This window comes from Protopterus annectens, chromosome 8.part0 (assembly GCF_019279795.1).
Source record: "Protopterus annectens isolate FY-2018-M chromosome 8.part0, PAN1.0, whole genome shotgun sequence".
Lineage (NCBI taxonomy): Eukaryota > Metazoa > Chordata > Ceratodontiformes > Protopteridae > Protopterus > Protopterus annectens.
In genome coordinates, this window is record NC_056741.1 from 791,508,272 (window position 1) to 791,526,275 (window position 18,004).

Consider the following 18,004-nt stretch of genomic DNA (forward strand, 5'->3'; position numbering starts at 1 on the left):
AAGTGAGGAAAGTGAGTACAAGAGCTGTTTTTCTCTAAGCAAGTGAGGAAAGTAAGTACAAAAACTGTTTTCCTCTAGGTAATGAGGAAGGTTGAGTGCTATAGTAATTTGTAGCTTATTTAGTACTTACAACAAGTTCTGCACAAGTGCTGAGCACGAATAAGCAAATTCAAGTGCTAAAACTAAGAATCTGTATCTGAACTAGACTAGTTACTGGAAAGACATAAAATGCAAATGCGGGCTTTTAAATCAGAAAATTGAGAGATGGAAAAATTGCCCAAACGACCAATAACTACAATTTCTGGGCCAGAAACCACTCCTTTATGTGGTAGATAGGTTACCTAGTGCCTACCACTCCCACTGATAAGCTAGCAGGCTTCCCTTCAACGCAGAAAGGCTTGGGGGCCTCAAGAGCTTACAAACAGTCCTGGATACAGCAAATCTGTATCTGGACTAGACTAGTTACAGGAAAGGGAAGAAACAAGTGCAAATGTGGGCTTTTAAATCAGAAAGTTGAGGGAGATGGAAAAACTGCCCAAACGGCCAATAAGTACAATTTCTGGGCCAGAAACCACTCCTTCTGTGGTAGATAGGTTACCTAGTGCTTACCACTCCCACTGATCAGGTAGATGGCTTCCCTGCAACACAGAAAGGCTTAGGGGGCTCAGGAGCTTACAAACAGTCCTGGATACAGAAAATGTGTCTGGACTAGACTAGTTACAGGAAAGGTAGGAAACGAGCGTAAATTTTTTTTTGATACAGTTAAACAGAACACAGGGAGATTCTAGCAAAGTTCAGGTCATCAGTCTCCCAGTCTCCTGTCCTAAATTTCAGACAAAGAATATATGTTAAATCTTTTGGATATCCACATACAGTTATGCTTCTACCGTTAAAAGAACCAAAGATTTGTGAAAATCTGATAAATCGTTTGTTTTCTATTCTGATTCAGAACTAGGCCAACCAGTATGTAAAGTTATTTTGGCCAAATGGTTAATTTGACTGTATTACGATTTTTTTAGAAAGTGGGTTTGCCTTTACCAAAGCCTCCAAGAGCCCATTTCACGAGCTCTTATGGCAACTTCGTCAGCCTTTTTGTTTAGAACTTCTTTGGGTGATATTTGTGCAGCTGCATCTTGGTCTAATCCTCATACTTTTATGGATCTGGGCAATGGGGGAAGAGCAGGATTTGGCACAGCTGTGCTCTGGAATATCCTTCCTTAGAGTTCTGCCAGGGTTTAGGTAGCTGGGGGACTGTGTCCCAACTGTTGAGGAATGAGTGAAAATGACATCATCAGATAAAAAAAAGTTGTCTCCTGACCATAATATTCCATCTGTGTTGTCCATTTTCATTTTTACCCACCATAATGTTCTATCTGTGTTGTCCATTTTCGTTTTTCCTCAATTTCCCACCCTCCTACCCCCCTCCTTGTTTTACTCCTGTATAGAGCAAAGGGTATTGAAGGAACCTCTGTTCCTAGTTTGAGCTCCAGCTTTTGTTCTGTTCTTAATTTCCACTGCTGTATACGTCTATAGAGCTGAGGTATGTTAGATGGCTAAGGCATTATGGGTAAAGGGAAGAGTTTGAGAGTTCAAGTATTCCACAGTTTGGAAGAAGTGTCTGATGTGGATCAAAAGATCAGATCCGAACCCTACTGTTGAGGAAGAATGAAAATGGACAACAGGTGGAGCATTATGGTGAATGCATAACTTTTTTTCTTAAAATGTTTTTGAAATACTTTGGATCTTTTTTCCCAGGGCATCAGTTGAAAATGGACACCTACCCAGTCTGACTTTCCTGCTAATGAAATGCCAATAAATAAATTTGATTAACACACTTAAGTGGTTGTTTATTTTAACAACTCCTAAGTTTAAGTTTCATAATAAATTTGTATCAGTTTTGTCTGACATTCAGTTTGCTGTTTTCATTTTGTTTTTCAGCTCTTAAAGTTCACATATTTTTAAAGGATGCAAAGTTAGCAAGTTCTACAAATGATATCCCTCTTTTTTTTCCCCAGGTAGTGTATTTTGAGAGCTGCATGAAGTGTTGTGGGAAGAAAGAGATCCATATTGGGAGCATTCTTTTATTGTGAGAAACTATGCATGTTAATCATGTTGCTGGTTGCCAGTAGGATCTGTGTGCAGTCTTGCCAATTTCCACTTTGCACTTACTGATACTGTCATCTATCATTAAGTATTGCTATTCATTATAATGCAGTGATATTAGATGCAGCAATTAAAAGTATGAAACCATTTTGACTGCATCAAGAAATCTGGTAAAAAGTGGTGCCCTCTGTGAAACGGGTAGCACTCTGCTGTAGAGGGTTCCTATCAGAAGACCGAAGATGCATTCTGTCGAATGCGTCTTGGTCGAACTGTAAATGTCGAAAAAGCAAAATGACGAAGCGGCTTTTAAGCAAATTCTTTTCTTGGGAAAGAAGTCACTTGGTCGCTTCCGTCACTTTACCGTTTTCGGCACTGTAATGTGATCTCAGAGTTGGTATATTTAAGTAGGGGGGTGTGGGGGGCACAGCCCCCTACTTAAAATAGTGTTGTGTTTTTTATGGGAACAGTGATTTTTTTTCTTTCCCTGGGAAAAAAAAAATCGCTTGTCTGGTAGTTTGCTCATTTATGTTTTTGCTGTTTTAGGTTCGATATAACAGCGTTCGATCGTTCACTGTTGTAACATAGACCTGTTGCATATACTATGACTGTTTAGTGCCTGGAACTTTCCCAGAGTTTTGCCATATAACCATAACTCTTAGGATGTCCCACTTCAGTTTGTTTCTGGTAGTTTCATTTAAGCACACAAAACAGTGTACAGATTTTATGGTAAAAGCAATTTCTTACCTTGCAGAGAGTTTGATTTGCCAGAGTTACTGTGATTCTGCAGCTATGTAACCTACACTGTTCTCATATTTTTCCACTGGTTGTGGTGCATTTTTTTTTTCTAGTTTTCTTTTGACATTTGCGGGGGTCTTGTGTCCTGTTTTCCCATTCTCAAGACACCCAAACCCCTGTTTACCAATGTGTGTTGTTTCCAATTACAGGTTTTTGCAGCTACTCCAAATACATTCTCTGCTTGCATGAACAGCATACTGTGTCCCAAAATTTTGCAATTTTTGTTGAGTTACTCTCCACTAACTCTGACATTTGTCATCATGCTGTATGCCAACATCTGACTGTGGCACTGAACTCTAATCTTCCATTGTTGCATTCATCCCAGACCAAGAATGCCCCCTGTAAGCTGAACTCTTTAAGTAAGAGATATCAGACTTTGGTTTCCTAGCTTCAGCTTCTGGTGCCATAAGTATTTGCTTCTAAATTAGTTCTGATGTGGATGTGTGCCCCACCCACCTGTGGCTGAGTTGCCAGCAGGGAGGGTAAACCTGTTCGCAGGAAGCCATTCAGTGTGCTTGCATCAGTAAGTTGCATTGTTGTCAGAGATTGACTGTCCTAGGCCCAATTTTCAGCAACCTAGCTACTGGACATTAAATAGGTGTCCCAAGCTCTGTGAAAGTGAAGGACAAAATGTGGGTAACTGTGCTTCTTGGCTCAAGAGAAAGGAAGTGCTGCGATTCCTTGACTCTTGCATGAAATGTGAAGTCCCATCCTATTTCATGCAAATTGAAAAGGCTGCATCTAATATCACTACATTATACTGAATAGCAGATCTGAAGTAGTTACTTCATTTGTTCTGCAACCTGTGGGTCTCGGATCCGACCTCGGATCTGACCGGCAGCTTTCCAAGCTTCAAGATCTGAGCTCCTAGCTCCTCCCCTCTACCCACAATCCCCTGTCACCACCACACTACCCCAGATAGTTTTTGCCGCGGCATGAATAACAAGTGTCTTGAGAAGAGCTCCTGAGCTTAGACAGGGAAGTGAATATTTTTTTTTTCAAGAGATTTTCTTAAAACTTTAATAAGTTAAAAAGAAGAGTATTTCTCTGCCCTTTTTTGTTTTCGGGATTGCGTTTTATTCAGTTAAACCTTCCCCTAGGTGTTTGGGTGTGTGATTGTGTGTGTCAGGAAAATGGCCGAAGGCCATAAAGCTGTTTTTTCAAAGTGCACTGGGTGTGGCCATAAGCTTTCCCCAGCTGATGGCCACACTCAGTGCGTTATTTGCCTGGGGGTTGCCCATTTGTCTTCAGACTACCAGGTTTGCGCAGCCTTCAACCCCCAGGCTGTGAGAGACCGGAGGAACAGGCTTATTCTGGCGGGATTGCTTCCCCCGGAGGAGGCCTCTTCTTCCTCTCCCTCCAAGGTGCAAGCTGCCCAGGTAGCTTCAGCACCCCTGATTCCCTCGACTCAGGCTGGGACTCAACCTCCCACTACTGCCTTGAGTACAAGGGAAGTTTAGTCTTCTCCTTCTAAGCACAGGGAGAAGCACAGACACAAGAGGCGAGCCAAGCCTCATCCCTCGGCTCCGCCTTCAAAAATTGTTAAATCGCCTCCGAGGGTGTCCGGACCTTCTCCTTATCGGCTCCGATCTCCTTCCTTCTCACCGGAGCCGGAGGAGGAGCTCCTATCACCCTCGAGGTCGTCGAGGCGGCCCTCCAGGCTCGTCTCTACGACCTCCTCTAGATCTACTAGGTCTCTCTCCGATGCCGATATGGATAGGATGATGCGTCGGTTTTTGCAGACCCAAATGCAGATAGAGTCGTAGAGTCATAGATTAATACTAGGCTAACTGCCCTCATGGACCATTTTGAGCCTAGCCAATTACCCCCTATGAGAGTCAAACCCTGCACCTTGTGCTGCTAAGGTGAACACCTTAGCCATTACACCACCCTCCTGCCCCCCCTCCACAGGGGGGGAGTGCAGCTTCAATATTTTCCCTGATTTCTCCTTCAACCCGGATCCGGGTTTTGGAGTCTTCGGAGCCGGGGTTTTGTCGGCGCCGGTGGCCCAAGCCTTCTCGACGCCGACCATACCCTCGAGTATCTCTGATCCGAGCTCTCGGGGCCATGGGCCAGGCGTCGGATCCGTGGGAGCGGGTGCATCTTCGGTGCCGCCTATGTCGGAGAGCACCTCCCTTTCAGATCCAATGGCTCCGACCCCGATCCCTATCTCGGAGCCGAGGAGACTGCTCTCGGGGCCGGAAGAGAGTAGTTCTCCCTTGGCGTTCGAGGTAGTGGAGAGGGTACTGTCGAGGTCTTCCAGGTCCCCGACTCGGGCTTTGGATCCCTCCGCTCCCCCACTGCATTACGGGTCTAACTTCCATCATCCTTCCGTCGGGACAGCCTGCTCAGACCCTCCAGTTGGTTCCCTCGGAGGAACAAGAGGCCATTGAGCCCTCTTCTGATAGTCCCACAGAGGAGGTGCCTCATAAACGGACATGTAAAAGGAGGCACATGGACTCCCCCGAGTCAGTCACCACAGATACGGACTTAGAGGAAAGGGAAGGTTCCCCAAGGTCACCCCCCAAGGATGTCTCCTTTGGAGACATCATGGAAATGTTGCGTATTAGGGGGAGTGGTCTGCCCAAAAACCTTCCTCGGATGAGTCCGTATTTCTGGAGGTGTTTGAAGCGGGCCCATCTACCTCCTGGGTGTCCCCACCGGCAGATCCCCTGACTACCAGGGCTTGGCAGGAACCCGACACCGGGAGCCTATCCCACGCCGACCGGATAAAATCCTTAGCCCCCCTTCAGACAGGCAGGCTTGGGCCAAAGGGTCTCCAGTTGATGCCATGTTGGTGGCTGCTGCCACTAAGAGAGAACTCTCCCAGGAGAGCTCCACGGTCCACCCGCCGGACAAGGAGTCCCGGGCACTGGACCATATAGGGAAGCAGACCTTTGCTTCAGCAACCTTCTCCGTGAGGGCGCTGAATTATATGGCGCATGTCATCAGGCTGCAACGGGATTTGATCAAGGAATACACTGCAACTCCACCTGAGTCCATGTCGGTCGAGGACAAAACCGTGTTCTCGACACGTATGGCTACTCTCAAGTCCATTTCAAATACGTCCATGCGGCTACTGTCTTATGCTACGGAGGGAGCCGCAAGGGCCAGCGGGGCAGGTGTTGTCTTGAGACGTCACGCCTGGCTCCGTCTTTGTAATTTCGCGGAACCTTTCAAGGCGTCCTTCGCGAACGCACCCTTTGACGGCCCTTCGCTTTTTGGCAAGACTGTACGTGATACACTAGTCCAAAGCGAGAAGGACTGGAAGAAGCTGTCTGGTGTCAGAGTCCGCTTCTCGAGCCCCCAACGTTCCTTCTCAAGGAATCAGAGGGGGCAAAAGAAGCTGTGGTTCTGCAAGTCTCAGCAATCCTATCCAGCTTCGGACTCCGTGACCTTCAGAGGCAGAGGAGGGCAGGGTGGACGCCGGCCCAGAGGCAGAGGGGGACCGCGTAACTTCGGGTCCAGGGAGCCTTTCTCTGAGAGACCCGCGCAGCAGCCCTGAGGGCTTACCCGACTGTCCAGCTCTGGAGGCAGTCGGGGGGGCGTTTAACGAAGCACCTGTCAATGTGGGAGTCCATCATGAGCGATCGATGGGTGCTCCGAATTATATCCAGAGGCTACAAAATTCCCTTCCTATTTCGTCCTCCCTCAGGTGGTCGCCTCCCCCATGTCCCACCCAATCAAAGAGAGGCGGCGACCGTAGAGATTTCAAATTTGTTAGAAAAAAGAGCCATCCAGCGGGTCCCCCCAGACCAATCCGGATCGGGCTACTACTTAAGGTTCTTTTTAGTGCCAAAAATGACGGGGGACCTCAGGCCCATTCTAGACTTGTCCACCCTGAACATGTTTCTCCCCAAAGAAAAATTCCGGATGGTCATTCTACAATCTATTCTCCCCTTAATTCAGGAGAACGACTGGATGTGCTCTATAGACCTCAAGGACGCGTACTACCACATTCTAATGGACAGACGGTCCAGGAGGTTCCTCCGCTTCCGGCTAGGGGCCAGTCATTACCAGTTCAGGGTCCTTCCGTTCGGACTCACCTCAGCCCCCAGGGTGTTCACCAAATTCATGGCAGTGGTTGCGGCCCACCTGAGGCTTCAGGGCATAAGGGTCTTTCCGTACCTAGATGACTGGCTCCTCACAGCATCCAACAGGCATCAACTTTGTACCGCGAGAGACTATGTGCTGTCTCTTGCCGACAGCTTGGGCATCTCAGTCAACATACCGAAGTCCTTTCTTCATCCTGTGCAAGCATTAGATTTCATAGGAGTCAGGCTAGATTCCCGATCTTCTCGGGCCTTCTTGACCTCGGACAGGCTGTCCAGCCTCTCACTCCAGGTTTTGGCTCTTCTTCGCACCAAAGCTCCGCCAGCAGAGTTAGTCCTGAGAGCACTAGGCTCGATGGCAGCGGCTATCTGCCTCTCTCTCCATGCTTGCCTAAGGATGCATATATTACAGTCGACACTCCAAGTTCAATGGTCACTGTTACTCCACCCATTGAACACTCCTATCCCCCTGAGCAGAGTCTGCAGGGAATCCCTCCTTTGGTGGCTTCACTCCTCAGAACTCAGGCAAGGGAGACCCTTTGTGACCCCCCCCCCAGGTCACGTTAATCACGGATGCTTCTCGCCTAGGGTGGAGGGGCATTATTTGGGCAGAAACGTCCAAGGTACGTGGACCTTGTCGGAGACCGCCTTGCACATAAATATTCTGGAGATGAGGGCGGTGCTTCTAGTGTTGCAGGCTCTCCAAGACCTTCTACCTTTAGGAACGATTGCAATACAGACGGACAATATGTCAGTGGTCTGGTATATAAACAAACAAGGGGGAACCAGATCCTACCCTCTTTGTCGAGAAGCCATGAGAGTTTGGGAATGGGCGATATCCACCAAACGCTTTCTGATAGCAACGCACATTCTGGGACGATCCAACATTCTGGCGGACAAATTGAGTCGAGTAATTCTCAGTCCTTACGAGTGGTCTCTCAATCTGAAAGTTGCGAAGGAAATTTTCCACAAGTGGGGTTGGCCTCATTGCGATTTTTTGCTACCCCCCCCCAAAACACAAAATGCAGCGAGTTCTTCGCAATTCTTCCCCAAGAAGGGGAGAGCCCCAGAGACTCTTTGATTCATGCTTGGCCTCCCGGTCTACTCTATGCTTACCCCCCGCTTCCGCTTATGGCGAAGTTCATTCAGAAAGCCGCACGGTTGGGGAGCAAAATTATCCTCATAGCCCCATTCTGGCCTCATCAAATCTGGTTTCCATACCTGCGGTCTCAGTCTCTCCTCCCCTTTAATCCTGGATCCCATTCCAGATCTGATATTGCACCCAACACCGAACTTGGTAAACCTCAAGCTTGCAGCTTGGTTGATCCAGTTCCACTAATGGCAAGGACTCCCGGTATCTCGTCACCAGTGAAAACTATTCTGGTAGCGGCTCATAAACCGTCCACCAGAAAAATCTATAATAGCAAGTGGAAACGATTTTCTATCTGGGCTAACAACCAAGGTCTCAACCACTTTACTTTTCCGATTCATACAATCTTGAATTTTTTGTCCATGATTTTTGAACAAGAGGCCAGTGCATCAACGGTAAAAGTAGAGTTGGCAGCAATATCCCATTTTCATGTGGGAGACAGATTAGGATCTCTAGCATCTACAAAATTGTGTAAGACATTCTTGCGTGGCGTTTTCCTTCTCAAGCCACCAGTGAAATCCGTGACTCCCCCTTGGGACTTTGTTCTGCAAGCCTTAACTAAACCTCCTTTTGAACCTGCAGCTTCTGTGCCCCTTAATTTTCTGTCCTGGAAAACAGCATTCTTGGTGGCCATAACTTCTGCTAAAAGGGTTTCAGAGCTCCAAGCTTTGTGCATGAAACCTCCCTATCTTATTTTCCACAATGACAGAGTGTCTCTCAGGACTAACCCGTCTTTTTTTACCAAAAGTGGCATCTGTGGCAAATATCAATCAGACTATCAATCTGCCAGTGTTTTTCAAAAATTTTCAAAATAAGGGAGAATACATGTTGCATACACTAGACGTACATAGACAGTTGCGTTTTTACCTGCACAGGACCAAAGATGTTCGTAAGGCTGATCAACTCTTTGTGTCATTTGCTCCTTCATACATGGGAAAACCTATATCCAAGGTGACACTGGCTAATTGGATTTGTCAATGTATTTCTCAGGCTTATAAGGCATCGGGCAAAACAACCCCATTCAAAATCCGTGCACATTCCACAAGGTCCATCGCAACTTCTGCAGCCTTCTGGTCCAGGATGCTGTTGGACGACATATGTTCAGCAGCCACTTGGTCTTCTGCTCATACGTTTATTTCTCATTATAAGCTGGACATGATATCTAGAAGCAGGGCGTCATTTGGCTCCGCGGTGCTTCGGAATATCCTCCCATAGACCACCCAGGTTTCTTTGTTTAGGTAGCTGGGGACTCTGTCCACAGGTTGCAGAACAAATGAAGTAACTACTTCAGATTTAGAAGTTATGTACTCACCATAACGTTCCATCTGAGTAGGTACTTCATTTGTCTGCAACCATCCCCCTAACCTGTATCGGGTTTCTAGGATCTTTATGATTCTTGAGAATATCTGAACCTGTTTATTACAGGTTTTTTCAGGTGATACAGCAAAACCGATCTGAGGTAGTGTGGTGGTGACAGGGGATTGTGGGTAGAGGGGAGGAGCTAGGAGCTCGGATCTTGAAGCTTGGAAAGCTGCCGGTCGGATCCGAGACCCACAGGTTGCAGACAAATGAAGTACCTACTCAGATGGAACGTTATGGTGAGTACATAACTTCTAATTACCCGCGGTGGTGGTGCTGCGGTAGCGTTGTCGCCTCACAGTAAGACGCTGTCCGGTTCGATTCCAGCTAGAGCGTCTTCTGCGTGGAGACATGCGTGAATGGGCGTACCTTTGTTGAAGGTTGTGCTCCAGGGCTGGTAACTCGGCACATAAAAATCAACTACCAATCATTCCGCTGTGGCAACTGCTAACCAGGAAAAGCCGAAAGACACAAACATACTGAATAGCAGTTGTTGTTGTGTCTTTAGGCTTTTCCCGGTTAGGGGTCGCCACAGCGGAACTCCGGTTCACTAATGATTGGCAGTAGATTGTTACGTGCCGAGTTGCCAGCCCTGACGCACAACCTTCAACGAAGGTACGCCCATTCACGCATGTCTCCAGACAGAAGACGCTTTAGCTGAGAATCGAACGGGACAACGTCTTACTGTGAGGCGACAGCGCCACTGCAGCACCATTATACTGAATAGCAGTACTTCATGATAATGACAGGGGTCAGTAAGTGCAAACTGGAAATTGACAAGACTTGCACACAGATACTATTGGCAACCTTTGGTGGTATACTTTCCATTGTTTGCATCATCACTGATCAATTTGTCAGTAGCGAGACTGGACTCCTCCCTCAAAATTGATCCATCAGATGATTTTGCCATATTGGAAACCTGTTGAGCTGGTGCTACCTCAACCAGTTTGTTATAATAGGCACTCTTACATTGTATAGTAGAATGTGCCCAGGGTCTGCTCCTGACATTAGATGTTTGCCTTTTTCTAATGTTTCCATTACTTTTCCCACAGTGTTGGCTGTACCCTTTATTGGTGTGATTGCATTTTGCCCAACAGCAACATAACAGTTACAGGTTGGTTTGGAGCCAGGTTTAGAAGGTTGGGTGTTACCATACAAGCACAAGTGCATCTTTCAGTAGTAGCTGTACACCAGATCCTGCTAGGCAGAGATGCCTTCGCAGTCTTAGGGTTTAGTACTGATGGAACACTTTTCTCTAGATCATTGTTAGATGCTCCTTTGGTATCGAGGGATATACCCAGTTAGCTGTGGTACGATTAACGGATCAGGTGACTGAGAGAGCACAAGGTGGAGTAGGTGGTTATTTCAGCATTCCATATGATGGTCCCTTGTGCATGCTGTGGAGATCATGACAAGGGGGTGTGGTACATGGAGAAGAAGGTATAGTGGACATGGCTGAGATGCCACGGAGGTGGACACTAAGCCACACATTGTCATTGCAAGCCTCCCCCTCAAATACAACCACGTATGTCATTAAGTAAAATGCACCCTCTGCCTAGCTGAAGGTGATTGCAAGACCCCAGGATTCTTTATTTTTTGCCCCAACTAAGCCATAGCAAGTTTGGAAGGAAAGGAGCAGCTGATAAACTTGGCAGTGCACGTAGGGCACTGGGTAGCAGGCCATAGGATGAAGCAGAGGAACAAAAAAAAAAAAAAAACAACCCTCTCTAGGTTATTGCCACAGCTCCTTTGCATAGCAGTCTGCCACAAAAATGGCTTTCCTTATTTGTCTAAGTCCCATCCCCATAGGACCCAGAAAAATCGGTTTACTCTCAGCTTTTGTACTGTTAGAGGGTTCCCTTAACATGGAAAGTGAGGATGGTTTGGTTCCGTTTTCCTCTTTCCTGAGAACCGCAGTTTCATAGTTTAGTCACATGATGCAAGGTAAAAAAAAAGAGGGGCTGACTTAACCCATTTATCACCCCCCCCCAGAGAAGACATACAGGAAGCGTGATGGTTCAGCTGTCAGTTCTACTTGGGCAGTCCTACCTGTGGTAGAGATACCAAGATCACTTTACTCAGGAGGTTTGACATGGTCTTTTGGTGTCCTGGAGACTGGATGGTCTTGTTAGAGATTTTGAAACCATATCCCGTTATGAGTGCAGCTGACCTTACCTAGGGTTCAACCATAGAGAGCCTTGCAATCCAGCCACTGTATGAGAATACTGAATTTCTGGACATACTAGGAACTATCCCTTTATCTCCTCAACTTTCACTTTGAGGATGCATAATTACCTTGCACATTTGGTTTATTTTCAGAGAGGCCTCCCAGATCAGTTGACATGTGCAGGACTTGCCAGATGGGGGTATTACAAAAAGATTATGGCCCATGCTGACACATCCTGTATGCTAATAAAAAAAACACATGATCCATGTGAGTTCAGTCAGCTTACAACCATTGGCATTTCCATGCACTAGCATGCCTGGATCATACTTACTGGTTTTGTTGAGGCTATGATGGTGTATTTTTGTCTCCTCTTTTATAGGTTCCTCCTTTTTAGTACAGAATTTAGCAGTCCCCTTAAGAACATGAAGAAGTAGGTCAAAACCGTGACAACAGTGGAGTTAAATTTCATTCTTCTCGAAGGTTGTTAGCTAAAATGCAGTGGAGCCAGCTTCAAATGGGGTCTTGATATGAACCACAACAACTTAACTGGGGGGGGGGTGTTAGGAAAGGACAAAGTTCCCTTCAACAGTAATATCAACAAATGAAGCAAAATCACTAAGGGGGAGCGCAAGCATTCTTGAATGGCTAGCAGGATCCCCGAGTCCTCACCTGATTGATCCAGTCTGGAATCGGTTGAAAGCAGGCTGTCTCTGCATATGACGGAGCATCTTCAAATCACTTTGAACAGATGGATCTGGCGTAATATCCAGAGGTTTTTGGATTCCTATTGTGAACCTCATTCTGCAACCAAAGTCCTTACTAGTGTTATACGCTTCAGGAAAAAAAAGACTGGGCATTATTTACTGTGCTAAGAAAGAGGGCAATCCAGGACATCCCACTAGACCAGACAGGTCAAGGATTTTATTCCTTATTCTTTTAGATGCCAAAGAAGACAGTGTCAAGCCCACTGGCTTAAACTAATAATTGGTAAAGCAGACATTTTAGGTGGTCTTGGTGTAGTCAATCCTCCCATGCCTGTCCAGGAGACTGGATATACTGTCTGGGCCTGTAAGACACCCACCTACATGGCAGGATTGCTCAAAGGATGCTTAGTTTTTCAGCTGGAGCAAGTTATTCACCAGTAGGTCTCTGCCCTTTGATCTCAGTGTAGCCCTCAGGGTGTTAACTAAGTGCAGAGAAATAGACAGTGCTCATTGGAGGCAACAGAATATCCAGATGTTTCCCTGCTTAGATGATAGGCTTCTAGCTGCCCCATCCTGGCATCAGTTAGGTTACAGACTTTGTCTGACCAGACTTTTCACATCATCTGGCTGAACCCTCAGTGTATCTTAGTTGCAACTATCCCACACACGATACCATACCTTTTTTGGGTTGCATTCTGGATACTCCGGAATGCAAAACATTTCTGGTTTCAGACAGTCGTATGGCTAGTAGTGTGCTAGCTTTTATTGGCTTGAGAGGGGTGGCACTGCATAGTTTCTGCTCAGGGTACAGGGTTCTGTGGCTGCAGCAGTCATTGTCATGATTTCTTTGCATGTTTGCATATGAGAACTGTGCAGTGGGCTGTCTGACTGCAGCAACAACGGCATGAAAAAGAAAGTACTTTTCCACAAGGTTATTTTATTGCATCTTTGTGGCCAGCATGTAAAGTGGTAACTACACACCTCAAGTCTTACAAGACAACTCTTTTGAAATATTCTAGATGTCCCAGGTATTAACTATAGATTGTTTTGCCCTGTCATGGGTGCATTTTCAGTGTAGAATGGACCCAAGTGTCCTGACTTAGAAAAAAGGACAGTTGCATGTCAACCTTATGGAGCTCAGAGTGAGCACAGAGGCAGAAGTACTGCGAATGCTTGTGCTGCCAAAGTGTCCACTGGATATGCAGTCAGTCATTCAATAGTTTGGTACATCAGCAAATGGCGACACTTTATCCTTTTCTCTGAGCAAAGAAGTTGATCAAAATCTGTGGAATGAGTACTAACCACTAGGCCATGTATCTGTTCCTTGTGGCAGTGCACATCCCAGCGTCTCCAGTGTCTTAGACTTAGCAAGACACTCTTCCTTTCCACAAGTGCTCTCTGAACTTGACAGTTAACAGCAAAATATTTTCCAGATGTGGCCAATCTAAGGTAGGCTGTTTTGCATGTCCATAAATGTGAAACATCCGGCATTTTTCTTCCTCATCCCAGGGCATCTTACCAAGTTATGGGGCGCTCTGAGTTGTCTCCTGTTGTATGCATACATTCCTCTTATACTGTGCTAAGGCCCATAAAAAAGCAAAAGCAGCACGTGTCAAGACTAATGTTGAGGCTTCTTTGGTTTATCCGGGTTTAATTTCCAGTGGTGGCCCCTATACAAAGGAGAGCCTGCTGAGACTTCATCCATTCAGTGACCTGATACGTCTTTTCTCTCATATCCTTCATCAGGACATCAGTGCTATCAGGCTGTCATTGTGGCCTTTCCAGTTGTAAACTTACCAGTGCTTTCTAGAGTTGATGTCTTTTCCATCCATTCGTCAAAGGATAGATCTTCAGATCCAAGTTTGGCCACTATAAGCTTAGGATCCAAAGCTCAGGCTCTTGCTCTTACCCATAATCCCCTACTGTCTCCAATATTACCTCAGATCTGATTTGCCTCTCAATAAGACGTGGTCTAGTGCTCAGGCAACACAAATAAGTTGAACTATTTGTTTTTTCTAGGGTATTTCTTCTAGTTTTGCCATTTCCTGCTCTTCTAGCTTGCCTCTTCTAGGATTTTTACCACTCCGTACCCTGTAGTTACCTCATGCTATTGGCGCTCTTTTCTTTTTGCTAGATTGGAAGTTAAATTTGATAGCTGTCTCCTTACATAAATCTTAATTTTGTGTCTTCTTCTTGGAGGTACTTTTGTAGAGCTTTCTGTTCTTTTCTACACAGCATTGCCGAGAAACCCTTTGTCTTCAAGAAAAGTGTGGCGTGTGGCCACAAAGTACCAAATTCTGATGCACCTGCTAAGTGTATAGATTGTATAGGTGTGGGGCATCTTCATGAGGACTGCTCCCTCGGCACCATCTTTGACCAGGGTTCCCTTATGGAGCATTGTAATTATTCCTTGTACTCAGCCAAGATTCTCAATGGAGCCAGTGTCCTCAAGACTTTACTAATGCATCACTCTTCCAGGCCTCCTTCCACTTAATCATCCATCAGGCTGGTCCACTCTACCATTAACCTCACAGAAGTGGATGTGGAAAGGATGCTGAAGTTCCTTTGAACCCAAATTCAGCTGGGGTTTTCCTGGCTTCAGTCCCTGTCGGTCCTGCAAATTTCGGTACTTCCCTCTTCCAGTCGTGACTCCTACCCTGATCCCACCTCTGGTTTCAGGGTACCTGGGTCTGAGTTGCATCTAAGGGTTGCCTTCACTGGATCCAAAGATATGGTCATCATCTACTCTCAACTTCCCTTATCTGTACTTTTCTGAGTACCTTAGATTTGGAGGGATCTTGGAGCTGAAGCACTGGCTTTGGGGGTGGGGGAATTGACTTAGAGGATTTCAGAGCTATTTCCCTTCCCAAGGTGGCTTTGGGTTCCCCCCTCAGCTGCAATATTCAAGGCCATAGAGAAAGCGGTCTCCCTTCCTGCTGAGCGGGCTTCCCGCACGTGTTTGGCTTCTCCCACACCAAAAGCCCCTGGGTCCTAATCCAGCTCTTCCTCTACCCTTGGAACCATCTCAAGCCTCATGGCAGCCCGTTTCAGGGTTCTCTTCTGTCTTCTGAAGATGTTCTTCGTCTTCCATTGCTGCAGTCCTTACTATTGGGTATAGTCCGCATCCAGTCGGCCCGAATACCAGAGTATAAGGCTGACGTCGGTCAGGGCGCATTAGACTGACGTCAGTACGTCAGGGTACTAATGCGCATGACCGCGCCATATCCTCAGTCTTTTGCCGCGTGAGCCGATGCAGAAGCAGTTTTGCGAGTGCAGGTTGGCGTTCTGAAATATTTCCGAAACCGGAGTTTCAGACCGAATCAGAGTTGGCTAAGTACCCCGTTGGGGAATATTTTGGTTTTTTCTTGCCTCAGTTTTTAACCGGATGTCAGAAAAAGTGAATAACTGTATTTCTTGTGGGAAACAAATACCTCATAGGGATTACCATACATTATGTATACCTTGTTTAGGGCCTGAGCACGACGTTGTTGGTTGCCGCTCTTGTGCTAAGTTTAACAAACGCACTATTAAGAGGAGGTTAGACTGTGCCAGATTAGTGTTTGGGAAGCGTTGCAATTATAAAATGCCGCCGGATGCTCCGACGCCCCATCCAAGAAGCGCAAGGACAAAACAGCGAAGCCTAGGGTTGATGAACCGCAGTCCCAGACGCCGGTTCTTTAGATGGCTCAGTGGAGCCAGAGGTTTTGCCAGGAGTTTCTATAGAGTCTCAGGCAGAAACTTTACTGTTACAGGATGTACCTCTCAGGAGGCAGGCCAGGCTGAGGGGCTTCTCAGGTAACTATTCTTCCCTCTCTTCCCAAAGTAGTTAGAGCCTCTCCTTCTGTTGCCAAAACTTCTTTAGAGGTAGGCCAACTTCAGCTTCAGTAGGGGCTTCTCCTAGCCTTCGGGTTCTGTACCTAAGAAACATATGCTTAAAATGGCAGAAGATTTGATTACTATGATTAGAGGTTCTATGGGCCCTCCTGATAAGAGGCCTAGAGTGGAACCAGAGTTTGACAGTTTTGAACAGGGTTCAGGGGCTTCTGAATCTTCTGGAAGATTTGCAGGAGTATCCTCATTATTCTGATTCTGATGTGGATGATGCCACTCCTTGGCTTCTCCTCCTGAGGATTTTTCATTTTCAGAGACTCTGCATTCCATGAGGAGCACTTTAAATGGGAAGGCCAGGATTACTCTGATTCCAGGAAGAGGCTTAGGGAATTCTTGTTTTACCCCAGCATAGGCCCTTAGCTATACCTCCTGTGTTGAATGTGGTGGAAGATGTTTTGCAGAGGCTTCCTGAACCCTGATTCTTTGCCTCCTGCTCCTGTTAAACCTGATAGGTACTATAGGGTGCCCAAGCTCATAAGTATTTGTTTAAGAGTCCTAGGGCGGACCCAGAAACTGTTTCTCAGGGGCCTAAAGGTGTTAAGGCCTCTGTGGTTAAAAATCCTGTTCCCACTGACAAAGAGGCAAGGGCGTTAGATAGGTGGGGTAAGAAAGTGTATACTTCTTCCACTCTAGCCATGAGAGCGTTGAATTGTCAGTTTCACATGCTGAAATATCAAAATTATCTCCTTTCACAATTGAAATCTAAGGTGGATGCTTTGGCGGAAGGTATTGATTGAAAAGACTTGCTGGATTTAGTTTATGTGTCTGAACAAGTGGGCAAGCATTCTTTGCAATGTGGTTTTGATGCTGTGCAGGCCTCCTCGAGGGTGGCTGCCACTAGTTCTGTTCTTCGCAGGCATGCCTGGTTGAGGGATCAAAATTTGGCTGAGCATGTTAAGACAAGGATTTTGGATGCTCCTTTACAGTCTGATGTGTTGTTTGGTTCACCTGTGGAAGCAGTTTTAAAGAAAATGGAGGACAAAGCTAAGTCTATGCAAACTGTTAAAGATTTTTGCAGGTACAGCCACCAAGTTTAGTAGAAATTGGCCTGCTAAGGGGTGGACGTGTCCTGCTTATGATTCCCAGTCTAGGGGTAGGTCTAGACGTGGTAGGGGCAGGGCTCAAGGTTCTTTTAGGCCTAGAACAGGAGTTCACCTGCTCAGACTTCTGGTGAGGGCAGGGGTCAGTCCTTTCGTAAACAGACCCAATGACCTGCCTTTTCAACTGCCAGTAGATTCTCGTCTGGCAGCTCCTTTGGAAGGACAACTGTCTCTTTTCAAAGGAAATTGGGATTTAATTACTCAAGACAGATGGGTGTTGGACATCATTCTACCAGTCCCTGTGTCAGAAAGGGGCCTAGGATTTTATTCTCGCATGTTCCTAGTACCAGAGAAGGGGAACACGTGGAGACCAATTTTGGATTTATCTCTCCTCAACACTTTTCTGGACATTCCCAAGTTCAAGATGTTGACGTTACAACAGCTTTTACCTCTGCTGGGCAAAGATCACTGGATGGTAACTTTAGATCTCAAGGAAGCTTACCTTCATGTGCATATCAGTGTAAGTTACAGGAAGTATCTGCATTCACAAGCTGGAGATTCTCATTAACAGCTCTCTACATTGCCCTTTGGCTTATCTACTGCCCAGAGTATTCACAAAGGTTCTGGCTCCAGTGATAGCTTACTTCAGGCTACAAGGACTTCAAATCTATCCTTATTTAGACGACTGCCTGACTCTGGCTCAAGAAAAGGAAGACCTTCTACAGCATCTGGAATATCTTATA

General features: G+C 46.3%; 1 protein-coding gene across 4 annotated transcripts in view; it reads left to right on the forward strand.

Moving 5' to 3' along the window:
- Positions 1 to 18,004, forward strand: part of OTUD5 (OTU deubiquitinase 5) — a 1,783,333-nt gene that overhangs the window by 1,066,348 nt on the left and 698,981 nt on the right. The window lies entirely within an intron of this gene.